General features: G+C 37.3%; 1 protein-coding gene across 5 annotated transcripts in view; it reads left to right on the top strand.

The window, feature by feature from the left end:
- Window positions 1-13,475, top strand: part of LOC309640917 (uncharacterized protein) — an 81,769-nt gene that overhangs the window by 20,023 nt on the left and 48,271 nt on the right. For 4 of the 5 annotated variants that reach the window (XR_014252437.1, XR_014252438.1, XM_082420408.1 and 1 more), the window contains one exon: window positions 4,241-4,356. The gene's annotated coding sequence lies outside the window, so the exon portion shown is untranslated. Of the gene's footprint in view, window positions 1-4,240; window positions 4,357-10,494; window positions 10,564-13,475 lie in introns of those variants that run through there. The other variant, XM_082420410.1, reaches the window with a different exon arrangement.

Genomic DNA, 13,475 nt, shown 5'->3' with positions numbered 1-13,475 from the left:
TGGATGGACTTCTGTGGTATAAGTGTTCTCCAGTTTGTGAGTCACCCACCCAGCAGTTATGGGACCTGATTTTATTGTGATTGCACCTCTCCTACCATCTCATTGTGGCTTCTCCTTTGTCTTTGGATGTGGGGTATCTTTTTTTGGTGAGTTCCAGAGTCTTAATGTTGATGATTGTTCAGCAGTTGTGATTCTGGTGCTCTCACAAAAGGGAGTGAGCGCACGTCCTTCTACTCTGCCATCTTGAACCAATCCTCTCCCATGGCTGTAATTTAAAAATTAAAACTATAAGATCTCTGGGACTTCCCTGGTGGCACAGTGGTTAAGAATCCACCTGCTAGTGCAGAGGACATGGGTTTGAGCCCTGGTCCGGGAAGATCCCACATGCTGTGGAGCAACTAAGCCTGTGTGCCACAACTACTGAGCCTGCGCTCTAGAGCCCATGAGCCACAACTACTGAGCCCATGTGCCACAACTACTGAAGCCGTGCGCCTAGAGCCCATGATCTGCAACAAGAGAAGCCACCACAATTAGAAGCCCATGCACCGCAACGAAGAGTAGCCACCGTTCGCCGCAATGATAGAAAGCCTGCGCGCAGCAACGAAGACCCAATACAGAAAAAAATAAATAATAAAATAAAATAAATAAATTAAAAAAAACTATAAGATCTCTGTATCTGTCTGTATGTTTATGTATATTTATATACATATGGATAGATGTGTGATTTTTCTACCGTAGAGGGTATTGCCAAAATTAATTTGTTAAAGAGCTCTATTTAATTAGCTTGATGAAAAATAAGTGTTTATACAAATCAAGTATTCTCTCAGAAATATAGAAACTAACCCAAAAGTGTTTCAAGTTCAAGTGATACAGGATAATCTTCAATAAATAAAAGCTACTTGAAGTTTTGTTGGTTTAGTTAAAATGAACATGTCTTCAGAACTATTCACATTAAATGTAATGCAAACATACAACTTTTATTCTACCTAGGTTTACTAAAAGTCAAATAAGCCCATGTTATCACTGTTCCAGAATCTGTCAGCAAGAAAAATAACTTAAGAAGATGGCTAGCTGTTTAATGTCTTGTGAAATTTTCATGAGTAATCTAAACATAATTGTTTAAAAATAGTTTCCAAAATCTTTTTGTTAGCTTGAAACCTTAAAGTTAAGTTAAATGATGGATAGTCATTGAATATCTAGATCATTTCCAAATAAAATATAACACTGAAGTGTTAATAACTGAATATAAGTTCATCTACTTTTGGATTCTTATTACAGAGGAATTAAAGATGTTTGGGTCTAATAGTAAACATGTCTTCTGCCACATTAAAAAGTTGACTGAGAAAGAGTGTACTTCTAGAAATTACTGAGCATTTATAAATTTGCTGGTGCACAGAATGCTGGTGTAACAACCAGCCCATAATTGCTTACCTCTCAGTTTTCACTAGAAACTAAGGCTTCTAAGGGTTAAGAATTCTAATCAATACATTTAATTAAAAACTCTAGAAGTAATAAGAGTGAAAGAAAACAACTGTGTATAAAAAGTAGGTAAGGAAAGTAGAATTTTTTTTATAGATTCTTATTTTATTCAAGGAGTTATATTGCATTACTGTCATTAATTATTATTTATTTTTTTAACATCTTTATTGGAAAATAATTGCTTTACAATGGTGTGTTAGTTTCTGCTGTATAACAGCATGAGTCAGCTATACGTATACATATATCTCATATCTCCTCCCTCTTTGTCTCCCTCCCACCCTCCCTATCCCACCCTTCTAGGTGGCCACAAAGCACTGAGCTGATCTCCCTGTGCTATGCGGCTGCTTCCCACTAGCTATCTATTTTATGTTTGGTAGTGTATATATGTCCATGCCACTCTCTCACTTCGTCCCAGCTTACCCTTCTCCCTCCCCGTGTCCTCAAGTCCATTCTCTATGTCTGCATCTTTATTCCTGTCCTGCCCCTAGGTTCTTCAGAACCATTTTTATTTTTTATTTTTAGATTCCATATATATGTGTTAGCATACGGTATTTGTTTTTCTCTTTCTGACTTACTTCACTCTGTAGGACAGACTCTAGGTCCATCCACCTCACTACAAATAACTCAATTTCGTTTCTTTTTATGGCTGAGTAATATTCCATTGTATATATGTGCCACATCTTCTTTATCCAGTCATCTGTCAATGGACACTTAGGTTGCTTCCATGTCCTGGCTATTGTAAATAGAGCTGCAATGAACATTGTGGTACATGACTCTTTTTGAATTATGGTTCTCTCAGGGTATATGCCCAGTAGTGGGATTGCTGAGTCGTATGGTAGTTCTAAGAATATGTTTTTAGGATAAGGAAAGGTATAAAGAACATACTTCTGTTAAGAGGAAAAGAAAGTAATTTTGTCCAGAAGTGGAATGACTGGCTGATGAAGAATGAGTAAGGACAAATATAAGACAAAACCTGAGGGGATACAAAAAAACCTTGTAGAAGGTTTGTGGAAAAGGAATCCTGGAAATGAATTTTATGTGTGGTCAAGCTGGCTATGATCGGAATTATATTTTTAAAGAATGAGCCTTAATATCAAAAGTACACTGGTGCAGAATTAGAATATGTTTTTGTTTCTGTTAAAAAGACAGTTTTATTGGACTATTAGTCTGCTCTTGATAGGAGATGGGGAAAGCTTTTTGTTTTTGTTTTTGTTTTGTTGCCTTTTGGGTAATCTGCCAGGAAAGCAAAGATTTTGTGTCTTACCAAAATAATTTCCTGTGCTTCATGTTTTATTTATTAGATCTTTGATTACCTTGGAGAACTGAGTCTTCTCAATACTAAAAGAGCTAAATTTTGTTCACAACAATGTAACCTTCCGTATTTGCTTTTAATATCTTCTATTGTCACTCCTGCTAAATAAGCATTATTTCATAATGACATGTGATCCTACTTAGTCAAATGTTCAAACCTTTTGACATTTTTTACAACTTCCCAGATCAAATCTAAATGGAGTCTTTTTGACCTCAAACTAACTTTGAGATTTCCCAGAGGGCCCCTGGAAATTCCCAAAAGATTTGTCTCTCACCTTATACAGGAGATGTTAAACTAATTAAGTTTATTTGGCATGTTAAATTACATGGGAAACATTGTCAAATAAGAAGTGATAATAAACCTTCTTAGGTTATATATATATGGATATAAGTTTTCTGATATAGGTATTCCAGAAATTGAAGTTCAGAGAAATTTATCAATATCCTCATTATCCAATTATTGTCTTAAATTGTTGTATGCCACAAAAATAACTGAATTTCTTATCAAATGAACTCTTATCAGATCTTGAACCACAGCCATTTTAAAAGTCTTTTGGTGACTTCCCTGGTGGCACAGTGGTTAAGAATCCACCTGCCAATGCAAGGGACATGGGTTAGAGCACTGGTCCGGGAAGATCCCATGTGCTGTGGAGCAACTAAGCCCATGCGCCACAAATACTGAGCCTGTGCTCTAGAGCCCGTGAGCCACAGCTACTGAGCCTGCGTGCCACAACTACTGAAGCCCGAGCTCCTAGAGCCTGTGCTCTGCAACAAGAGAAGCCACCGTAATGAGAAGCCCGTGCACCACAACAAAGAGTAGCCCCTGCTTGTCGCAACTAGAGAAAGTCCGTGCACAGCAATGAAGACCCAACACAGCCAAAAATAAATAAATAAATTAACTAATTTTAAAAAATAAAAGGAGGCTAAAGAGACATGAAATACAGCACTAGACTGGTTATGTGTGCTAGAGGGGGCAAAAAATGCTGTAAAACACACTGTTGGTTTAATTCACGACATTGGAATTCGGACAGTAGATTAGATAAGTACTGTGTCAGTGTTAGATGTCCTGAAGTTGATAATTGAGTTGTCGTTATGTAAGAGACTGTTGTGATTCTTAGGAAAGACACACTGAAAAGTTTAGGGGTAAAAGGCCATAATGGGTGTAACTTACCCTCAAACGGTTCAGGCAAAAAGAGAGAGAGTGACAAAGCAAATGGGGTAAAATGTTATTAAGCAAACCTGAGTAAAGGTATGTGGATTTTTTTTGCATTATTCTTATAGTTGCAGCCTTTCTGAATGTTTGAAATTATCTACTTAAAAAAAGTTAAAATAATTTTTAAGACATGCTTTTTATCCTTTCTGGCTTTTTATATACATTTACAATGTTTGTATATGTATATGTATACCATACACTCAAATACACTTTTCTGTCATTACAAATCAAATACAGGTTTTAAAATTTATTCAACTATCAACTGCTATGGAAGAAAATCACAGAGATAGGCACCGCTGAAGAGGACTTGGAGCAGAAGGAGAAGGCCTAGAAGCAGACCCTGTGGCATCTTTGTAATTGATTATGATTATTATGGTCATGGGGCAGGGCGGGGAAGGGATCAAAATGACATTGATGAAGAGAAGAGCCTGATGTGAATATCTTACCACACCTAAGCACCCAAATTAAAATCTACAACACACTATAGACAATATACATGGGCCGTTATACATTTGACATATTGTGTCACTTATCCATCTTACTATGTGTCAGAGTTGTAATCTGTGTAACAACTGACATATTGTGGAGATTTAATAAAAGTCCAAGCAATTCCAAGATCACTAAGAAAATAACATTATTTTATCAACGCCTGCTGGCCGATTACAATGTTCATGACCAAAAGGCAAAAGAGATTCTAGATTCTGTTTATAAGAAAGACTTTGCATTGATTGTCAGTCCTTCAGAAAATAACCTGTAAACTGAGACCTCTTCTTTCAATCTGTAAAATCCATGACAATGCTGACCCGTTTCTCAGTGTTGCTCCGAGAGCAGCTTGCAAACGAGTGTAAAAGACTTCAATAACTTAGGAGTACCTCATAAAACTAAGGTAATAATGACAGGGTGTCTCTGCTCCACACAGCACAGTAGTCTCTGAATGTCAAGTGTGGAGTAAAGGGGTGTTCTGAAGACCCACCTACCAGAGACAATAAAGAGCTTTATGCAATATTGTATGTGAACATTGTGACAGTAAAGATGTAAGTTACTGTTATTATTTAGGGACATAATTGCTGGAGCAACTGTACAATGTATCTAAGCAGAATCAAATGAATAATGCAACAAAAAAATCAAAACAGTTATTCAAAGGCAGGTGATCAAATAGCCCAGAAAGGTTGTTATCATTTATATCACTGACAGTACCATACAAACTAGTTTATGCCATAAAACAGACTCCTTTGTACCGCATAGTCAGAGAGGATGAGCAACTATATGCTGTAGAAGTACAGGGTCAGATTTTTCCCGACTGGTAGCAGACTCTAATAGCAGATAGACTAAAGAGTTACTCAAGCAATGTAGGAAAAAGCTGGAGACTAGATTATGAAAAATAAAATTTCCTCACATCTTAGTTTTCCCTAATTAGGTCTGCCAACAAGATCTTGATGAATTAAGATATGAGAGTAGTGAACATTACTTAGAGAGAGGAAAGTTAAAGGCAAGGTATGGGAAATCAACTAAATGAGGAAATTGTTCTCGCATAAGAACATCTGGTTCATAACTGCAGCCAGGGAACTTGGGAAGAGAATGATAAGGGGGATTAGACAACTCATCTTTGTAGAAAGGCAAGCATTGGGGACTTCCCTGGTGGTCCAATGGTTAAGACTCCACGCTTCCACTGCAGGGGGCCTGGGTTCGATCCCTGGTCAGGGAAGATCCCGCATGCCACGTAGCCAAAAAATAAAATAAAATTTAAAAAGTTTAAGACATCTTTGGGAAATAAAGGTGGAGATATTAAAAAATAAAAAAGCTTAAAAAAAAAAAAGGTAAGCATTTGGTCTCAAGCTGTTGGGGGTTTGCTTTGACTTTTTGCCTAAGTGACTTGGGATTCTGTTTTCTTGTTTGCGAAGTGGGAATGATGATGGTGATGATGATGATGACAACTCAAGGGGCTCTTATGAGGATTAGACAAGCTAATGCACCTAGTTGAGTGCCTTGCACATAATAGGACTCTAATATATGGTGGCTGTTATTTTTGAATGCCTACTATGTGCTAGACATTTTAATATATGTTACCTGATAGTGTTCTCAACATCACTTTTAATAGGTATTATGAAAACCAGTATACCAGATTGCATACTTGGTAAATGGCAGATCTAGGTCTTAAACTCTGGATAGCCTGACAACAAAATCTGTAATGATTCCATTATACCATGATCCTTCACAAACATGTGACAATCTGAACACATATTTCTTTGTCTTTCATTTTGTCTAGTACTAGCCTTGACTACAGCTTTTGAGCTTTCATTCATCTTTGAGAGCTTATGAGATGTCATTTGTGAACGCGTCTATAGATTTAACTCTCCCAACCACCGTTATCTACATCTGCAATTGGGATAAACCAGGACCCTGAGAAGTAAGCCAGTAAAGTATTTTCCTGTTTTTTTTTGTTTGTTTACAGTTTTTGGTGCCTTTGGTTGTGTTTGGTATAACTCTGCATGAACCCAGAAAAATATTAGTTAGAGATGGGTCTTCTGTTCTGAGCTTAGAACAAGAGTTCTTAAAGTTCTCAAAGCTTCTTGACATCAGTCTTGGCAATAAATTTTTGGATTTGACACCAAAAGCAAAGGCAAAAATAAATCAGTGGGACTACACCGAACTAAAAAGCTTCTGCACAGCAAAGGAAACCATCAAAATGAAAAGGCAACCTATGGAAGAGAAAACAGAGTAGAAAAGTGGTTGACAGGGGCTGGGCATGGGGGAAATAGGGAGAGGTTGGTAAAAGGGTGCAAGCTTTCAGCTATAACTGAATAAGGTCTGAGGATCTAATGTATAACATGGTGACTATAGTGACAACACCTGTATCGGATGGTTGAAATTTGCTAAGGGAGGAAAACTTACATGTTCTCACATACACCAAAAAATATGTGAGAAGGAAAGGAAGGAAGGAAGGAAGGAAGGAGGCAGGGAGGGAAGAAGGGAGGGAGGGAGGGAGGAAGGAAGGAAAGGAGAAAGAAAGAAAAGAAGGAAAGAAAGAAAGAAACAGAAAGAAAAGAAGGGAGGAAGGAAGGAAGAAGAAATGGTTCTTCTGTCCTGAGTTTAGAGCAGGAAGTTTCAAAGCGCAATCCCTAAACCAGCAGCATCAATGCCATCTGGGAACTTTTAGAAATGCAAATTATAAATTATCAGACCCTAGACAGACCTAGACAATCGGAAACTGGAGGAGGAGGGACAGGCAGCAATTCTTGTTTTAACAAGACTTCCAGGCAATTCTGAAGTGCACTACACTTTGAAAATCACTGATGTAGAGTATAAACAGCATTTAATTTAGCTTTTGATAATAGTGCACATTTGTAACGTATTGATTAACTTTTACATTCTCTTTTGCTAAATAGACTAAATGTTGGTTGTTAAAACTTAAGGGTGTCACTTAAAAATTTTTTTTCACTGACTTGGTTCTAATCAGGATATTAAATACCCTTGCTAGATCCACTTTATTATTTGAGGGTCATTCTCCAGGAAAGATGTGTTTGCTGTAAATGACAACCTATTTCAGTGACGCACCCTTAGACAGAAGTCTTTCTGTACGTCAAATTTAAATTACTCTTTTGTCATTTTAAGTGTATTGCTACTTGATCTATCATCAAAGTACATCTTAATTTTTACAATCCATTTTTAAATGGGTAGGCTGAGGTATAGATGTTGTAAGTGAAAATTTTCAAATTTTCTAATTTTGATCTAACTTTAAATATCCTGAAAAATTATCAAAATCTGTATCCTAAATTATGGTTTGAGAGTTATCACCATTAGCATAGGGGGACGTGTGGAAATGCCAAATGGCTTAGAATTTCATCCTGATATTCTTTCAAATTCCCCAGAAAGTTACTTAGCCACTGGTAACATACATTTTCTAGGGTGGCTGCTTGGCTCAGAACATCCCTCTTAGATAATCATCACCCTTGTTTGTGCTTAATTACTTACGCCATAGCCATAGCCCAACCAAGTTGGATTCTTTCTCTCAGAGGTTAGGAATCTGGATTGAAAGATGTGGGCCAGTCTCTGCTAGCCACTGGAGCTGAGGGTGTGTGAACCCAGGAGCTGTGGCATCTAGAGAAGAAGACAAAGCCAGTCATTAGAAAGAGGCAATAGCCCAGACATGCCAAGAAATCCATGGGCTAGAGAACCTGGAGAGAAAGAGAGAATGAGTATGACGGCAATTGCCATAATTCCTAATGGTTTTCTGGTTCTTGATTCTAAACCTTCTGTATCACCTAAAGAAACTTCTCGTCTTTGGATTCTTTGAAATGCACCTTTATTCCACTGAAAAATTATCCTTTTTTTCCCCTTTAGCCAAGTTTGAATGAAATTCTGTTATGTGTAACTCACAGTGCCTTGATTAAATTTATGGCCAATGAAAAAAAGTGTTCCTGCTCCATCTAAGTGGCAGGAAAGAAATATGAGTGATTCAAATAAACCCTAAAGTTGAAAATTGCTATAGCAATCACTACACTATTTAATAGTGTCTGGGAAAGTTATATGTATTGTCCTGTGCTCAGACGGAATCAAATATTTTAAGTGCCCCTTAGTTATAAAGAAAAGAGCAAACATCTCATTTCTGTATCAGTGAAGGGTGGTTAGGAAGGAAGGTCCCTTTGTCAATCAAATCGGTTTTCTTCAGCTCCCCCAGCAAGTGTGGCGAAGGGACCATGGACTTTGACCATGGTCAAATTTTGAATTTTGAATTCTGGCTGGATCACTTACTATCTCTGCTACCTTAGATAATATTTCTCTCTTCCTAGTTTCTTATGTAAAATGAGGATGAGGACGGTAAAGTCTCCTTCGTAGGACTGGGACAGCCTTTGTTCTCCCAGCTTCTCTGGCCTTGGTGACATCATAAAGGCGGGGGAAGAGAACTGTGTCAACATTAGCCACTGAAGAAGCCTGTTAGAATTCAACTGTGAATTTACTTTTCACTCAGTGTTATTGCCACCCCGTGGATTTCTTGGGTAATGAAGCTCAGTCTGAGCCAGCGAAAGAGGGGGATTACAGTTACTTTAGTAAATTTCAGTTGTCAGTGTGAGTGCCCTCTTCTGGGCATTGAAGGAAATACCACACTCATCATTCCATTTGTAGAGTTGTGGCGTTTGTAGGTTTGCAGAGTTGAAGGTAGTGCTGCAGCATGAATAAGATCGTGCATTAACCTGCCCTCCTCCATGGACACACCCCCTCCCCCAATTTTCAAATATTAAAGCTGAATCCCAAATAATCTGAATTTCAAGGCTGGGCAGTAGTAAAGCTAGGAAGAGAATTTTGGGTCTTCACTTCCAACTGACCGTTCTTCCCACTTACACAGTTGGATAACAGAGCCTTGTTTTTACAATTAGCTGGTGGTCATTTTTTCATTATTTACTTATTTTATAAGCAGGCTTTAATTGATCAATTAATTAGTTTGCTTTATAGCACTGTATATACATGTGTTTTTCCTCTCTTCTAGTCTGTTTCCTGGGTGCTGCCGATTTTCTTCCTTTAGAAGCATTTTCTTGCCATTCTTTTCTGTGGAAGTATCTGGTGATAGTTTAAGAGCCTATCTGTATTCGCTGTAGAATTTCCATCTTTGTGTTTCCTCCTACTTCCTGAAAAATCTCTCCACTTCTCTGATACTATGCAAATCCTATTTCTTCTGGGCACAACTGAAGTTCCTCAACCTGCTTCTTCTGAGCCTTGCAGGCCACAGTGGTCCATGCTACATCTTTTTGGGGCTCATATCTCTGACTTATATGTTATTTTAACACGTGCATTATTATTTCTTTAGCTCGACTATGATCTCTTTGAAAGCAAAGATGTCTTCATTGTATTACTCAGGGCACCTGAATTCCCAACGGATATGTAATTAATACATATTTCTTGATCCATCCTAGGTGTCCCTGCTTCCATTTCCCTTTTCTATCATGTTTCCATATTTCCAAGCACAGGAAAACAAAAACAAAACAAAAACACTACATACTAGCAGATTATTGCCTTTTGTTTCCACTGGGTTTTACTTGTGGCAACCAGGTTCCTCATTTGTACGTGCATGGTGTGTGTGTGTGTGTGTGTGTGTGTGTGTGTGTGTGTGTGTGTGTGTGTGTGATTTCTCCCATAACTTCCAGTGCCGAGCAATTTATCTATGGGTCTTCTCTGGCATCTGTGTTCAAGTTACTTTCTTCCACAGAGGTTCTCTTTTTTGTTTATTAGAGGCAACTGATGTTATTGCTTTAAAACAAATTCTCGGTTTGAGGTTTTGAGGACTAACTGTAGCAAATGTGTTTGAAAGCTGGTTTATGGTTATGAATTCTCAGTGGAGATTATTTTCCCTCTCTCCTCTCATTTCCTATAATAAGTCATTCTTTTTCTGAGGAGGGGTTTTTTTGTCTTTGTTTTGTTTGCTTTTTAATTTGTTTGTTTTTTGCAGTTCACCCTCATAATGAGAGTGTAGCCTTCCTGTATTTCAGATGCATGTATGTGTGGAGGGGTTGGTTTCCGTTAACTCATCTCCAACTTGACTCCTGATTTTTCACTAGTGAATTTAAGTGAGTACTTGCTTTTGTGTCGGTCCTTTTCTCTCATGGGCTATAAAATGGAAGCTCAAGTTTCTCCTGGTTGGACAGATCCCCTTAGGGCAGACACCAATTTCAGGCTTTACTTCTCTCCATGGAGTATTGCTTTCACTTTATTTGGTTAAATCTCTGAGCATATCCTTTGATTTTTTGCTAGCTCAGCAAGGCACTGAAATCGATTTTTTCATGTCCTATCTAGAATTCTCAGTTCTTTGAACTGGGGTGGCTGTTCTTGATGGGCCCCATGACCACTCACTTAATCTCTTAGATACATTTTGGGCTTAATTTGTAAATTTCAAGGAACAATTCTGGTATGATTTTGGATTGAGATTTCACCGAATTTATAGAAGAATTCAGGAAGACAATATCTTTACAATATTTGTTCTTCTCATTCTTAAACATGGTTTATCATTCCATTTATTACATCTTCATTATGTCCTTCGGTAACACTTATGTTTTTCTTTTAAAGATCTTACACTGAGGTTTTGTAAACAGTTTTTTTAACTTGCATTTTCTATTGGTCACTGCTGTATAAAAGGGTAAGATTTACATAGTACTTACCATGTACAGGGTGTTATTTTAAATCCTTTAGTAATCTTTTATCTGGTGAACTTGTTTATTAACTCGGCTGGTCTGTCGCTTAACTGCTCTTGAATTTTCAATAAAAGCAATCATATCACCTATAGTTAATGATCCTTTCCTTGCTTTCTTTTCAATATCTGTGCTTTTTATTTGTTCGTTTTTCCTTATTGCTGTCCTATTTGGACCCTCTCTGTAACAAAATTGTTTTTTCCCTGTGTGTTTTGTTAGTCTTGGTTGCAGGCTTATCTTTCCATTTGCGAATTCCTCTTTCCCTGACTGTGGACACTTTTTAAATTTATTCCTGAGTGCTTCCACTGTTGCAGTGGAGAGGGTTGGAATCTGCTAGCACAGAATCTTCCAGCTGTCTCTATTAGGATTTTTCCATTCCTTTTGGGTGTTGCCAGCCACCTGCAAGGCTGTATTGCCTCTGTGACCCAGTTATTCATACTGACTTCTTCAGTCTGAAAGCAGATGCCGAACTGTTTACTGCTTGGCTCTGTGTGTGTGTGGGTGTGTGGGTGTGTGAATGTTTGTGTTTGTTTGTGTAGAAGGGGTGGAAGCAGGACCAACCTGCTTGACTGTTTTACATTCCATCTCTAAGCAGTCACCCTAATCCTTGGCTCCTTATTCCTTATTATTTTCATTGATTATGAGATAGAAGAGTCTCCAGAACTAATCTCACCATATCAGCCATTATATCTAGTGTCTACCTTTCAGCCAATTTTCCTTCCTCAATTCAATCCTGTCAGATTTCTATCTTTTAGATGTATGTAAACATTTCTGTTTTCCTAATGACATCTTTTTTTCCAGTATGGCTAAGGATTTATTCCTTATTTCTAAATTCATTTTCAAAAATTTGTTGGGAGGTCAGGTTTGTTGCATTCGCCCATTCTGTTAGTAATGCCCACTAATTAATTGTTTTCGTTATTTCAAGCTATTTCTTATTGGCTCGACTGATAGTAAAACACGTATTAACAATACCAGTAATGGAAGAATATTTGTATTCAGCAACTTCTGATCAATAGATAGATCAGTGAAGCACTGAACTGAGTAAACATGAATAATTATCATAGGCTACCCTGTATAAACTGACATCATTTTGCAATCTCCAAAAAGTTTATAAATTATATCACCAAATTCTCTCCACAAGTCTGAGATAATCATTATAATTTCAAGTTGAGAAAACTATGTCCAAGGATTAACTGAGATTCACACCATTAGCGTGAAGCAGAGAAAGATTCAACGCCCAGGGAGGGATAGCTGTTAAAGGTACAAAATCTACACTGGGTGCAAATTTCACCTCAATTACCAACTAGTTGTGTCACATTTGAAAAAGTTTTAATTTTCCCATCTTTTAGTTTCTCATCTGCAAATGTTATCAATTACAGTACTGCTCTCAAAATATTATAGTGAGAATTACATTTAAAGAGCTTAGAACTGTTCCAGTCACATAATATGCACTCAATAAATAGTAATTGTTGTTGTTATTATTATTATTGCTACTATTTTGAACTCGTGTCCAGCATCTTTTACTACAGTATATCATTATATGTAAGACCAATTTTTAAAGTCCTACTGAATTTAGGGATAAGCTCAGAAAAAAAGAAGAGAACTCTCCAAAAATGCAAACACACACACACACACACACACACACACACACACACACACACACACACATGCTCACACATATATATAAGTACTGTCTAACCATTTGCAGTGGTAACTCCACATGATGCTTTCTAGGTTCTAGAGAACACAAAATGTGTCAGGAAATAGTGTTGAACAAAACAGATACAATCCTCTCTCGTGGAGCTTACAAACCAGAAGAGGAGACAGATGTTAAAGGAGTGATTATACTAAAACAAAGTCATTTCAACTGTACTAAGGGCTTTAAAGCAAGAAATCACTTGGCAACTATAGCTCAAAAGACTTAGAAATACTCAAGTTCAACTACAATGACTGGAATTTTATCTCCCTGAAGACATGAATGAAAAATAACTGTTTTTTAAATTGTTGAAAAAATGTTGTGGTAGAATATCCATGACTTTTATTAAAAGAATTGAAAACAAAACTTTAATCATTTTCATCTTTTACTATTCAAGTGCAGGAAACAAAGAATCTGACAGGCAGAATAATTCAGTTCTTTGGAGACATGTACTCTATTATGAAGAGAAGGACAGATCTTCTGTTGTTACAAGGTTCTCCGGGGAGGTGGCTAAAACAGAAAAAAAGAGCATCAATGGGTTCATTGAATTGTAAGTAGTACGTTAGGAAATTGCTACGGTCTGAATGTTTGTGTCCCC

This window comes from Balaenoptera physalus (assembly GCF_965194825.1).
Source record: "Balaenoptera physalus genome assembly, chromosome: 13".
NCBI lineage: Eukaryota > Metazoa > Chordata > Mammalia > Artiodactyla > Balaenopteridae > Balaenoptera > Balaenoptera physalus.
This window is presented reverse-complemented; position numbering and strand designations above follow the sequence as displayed.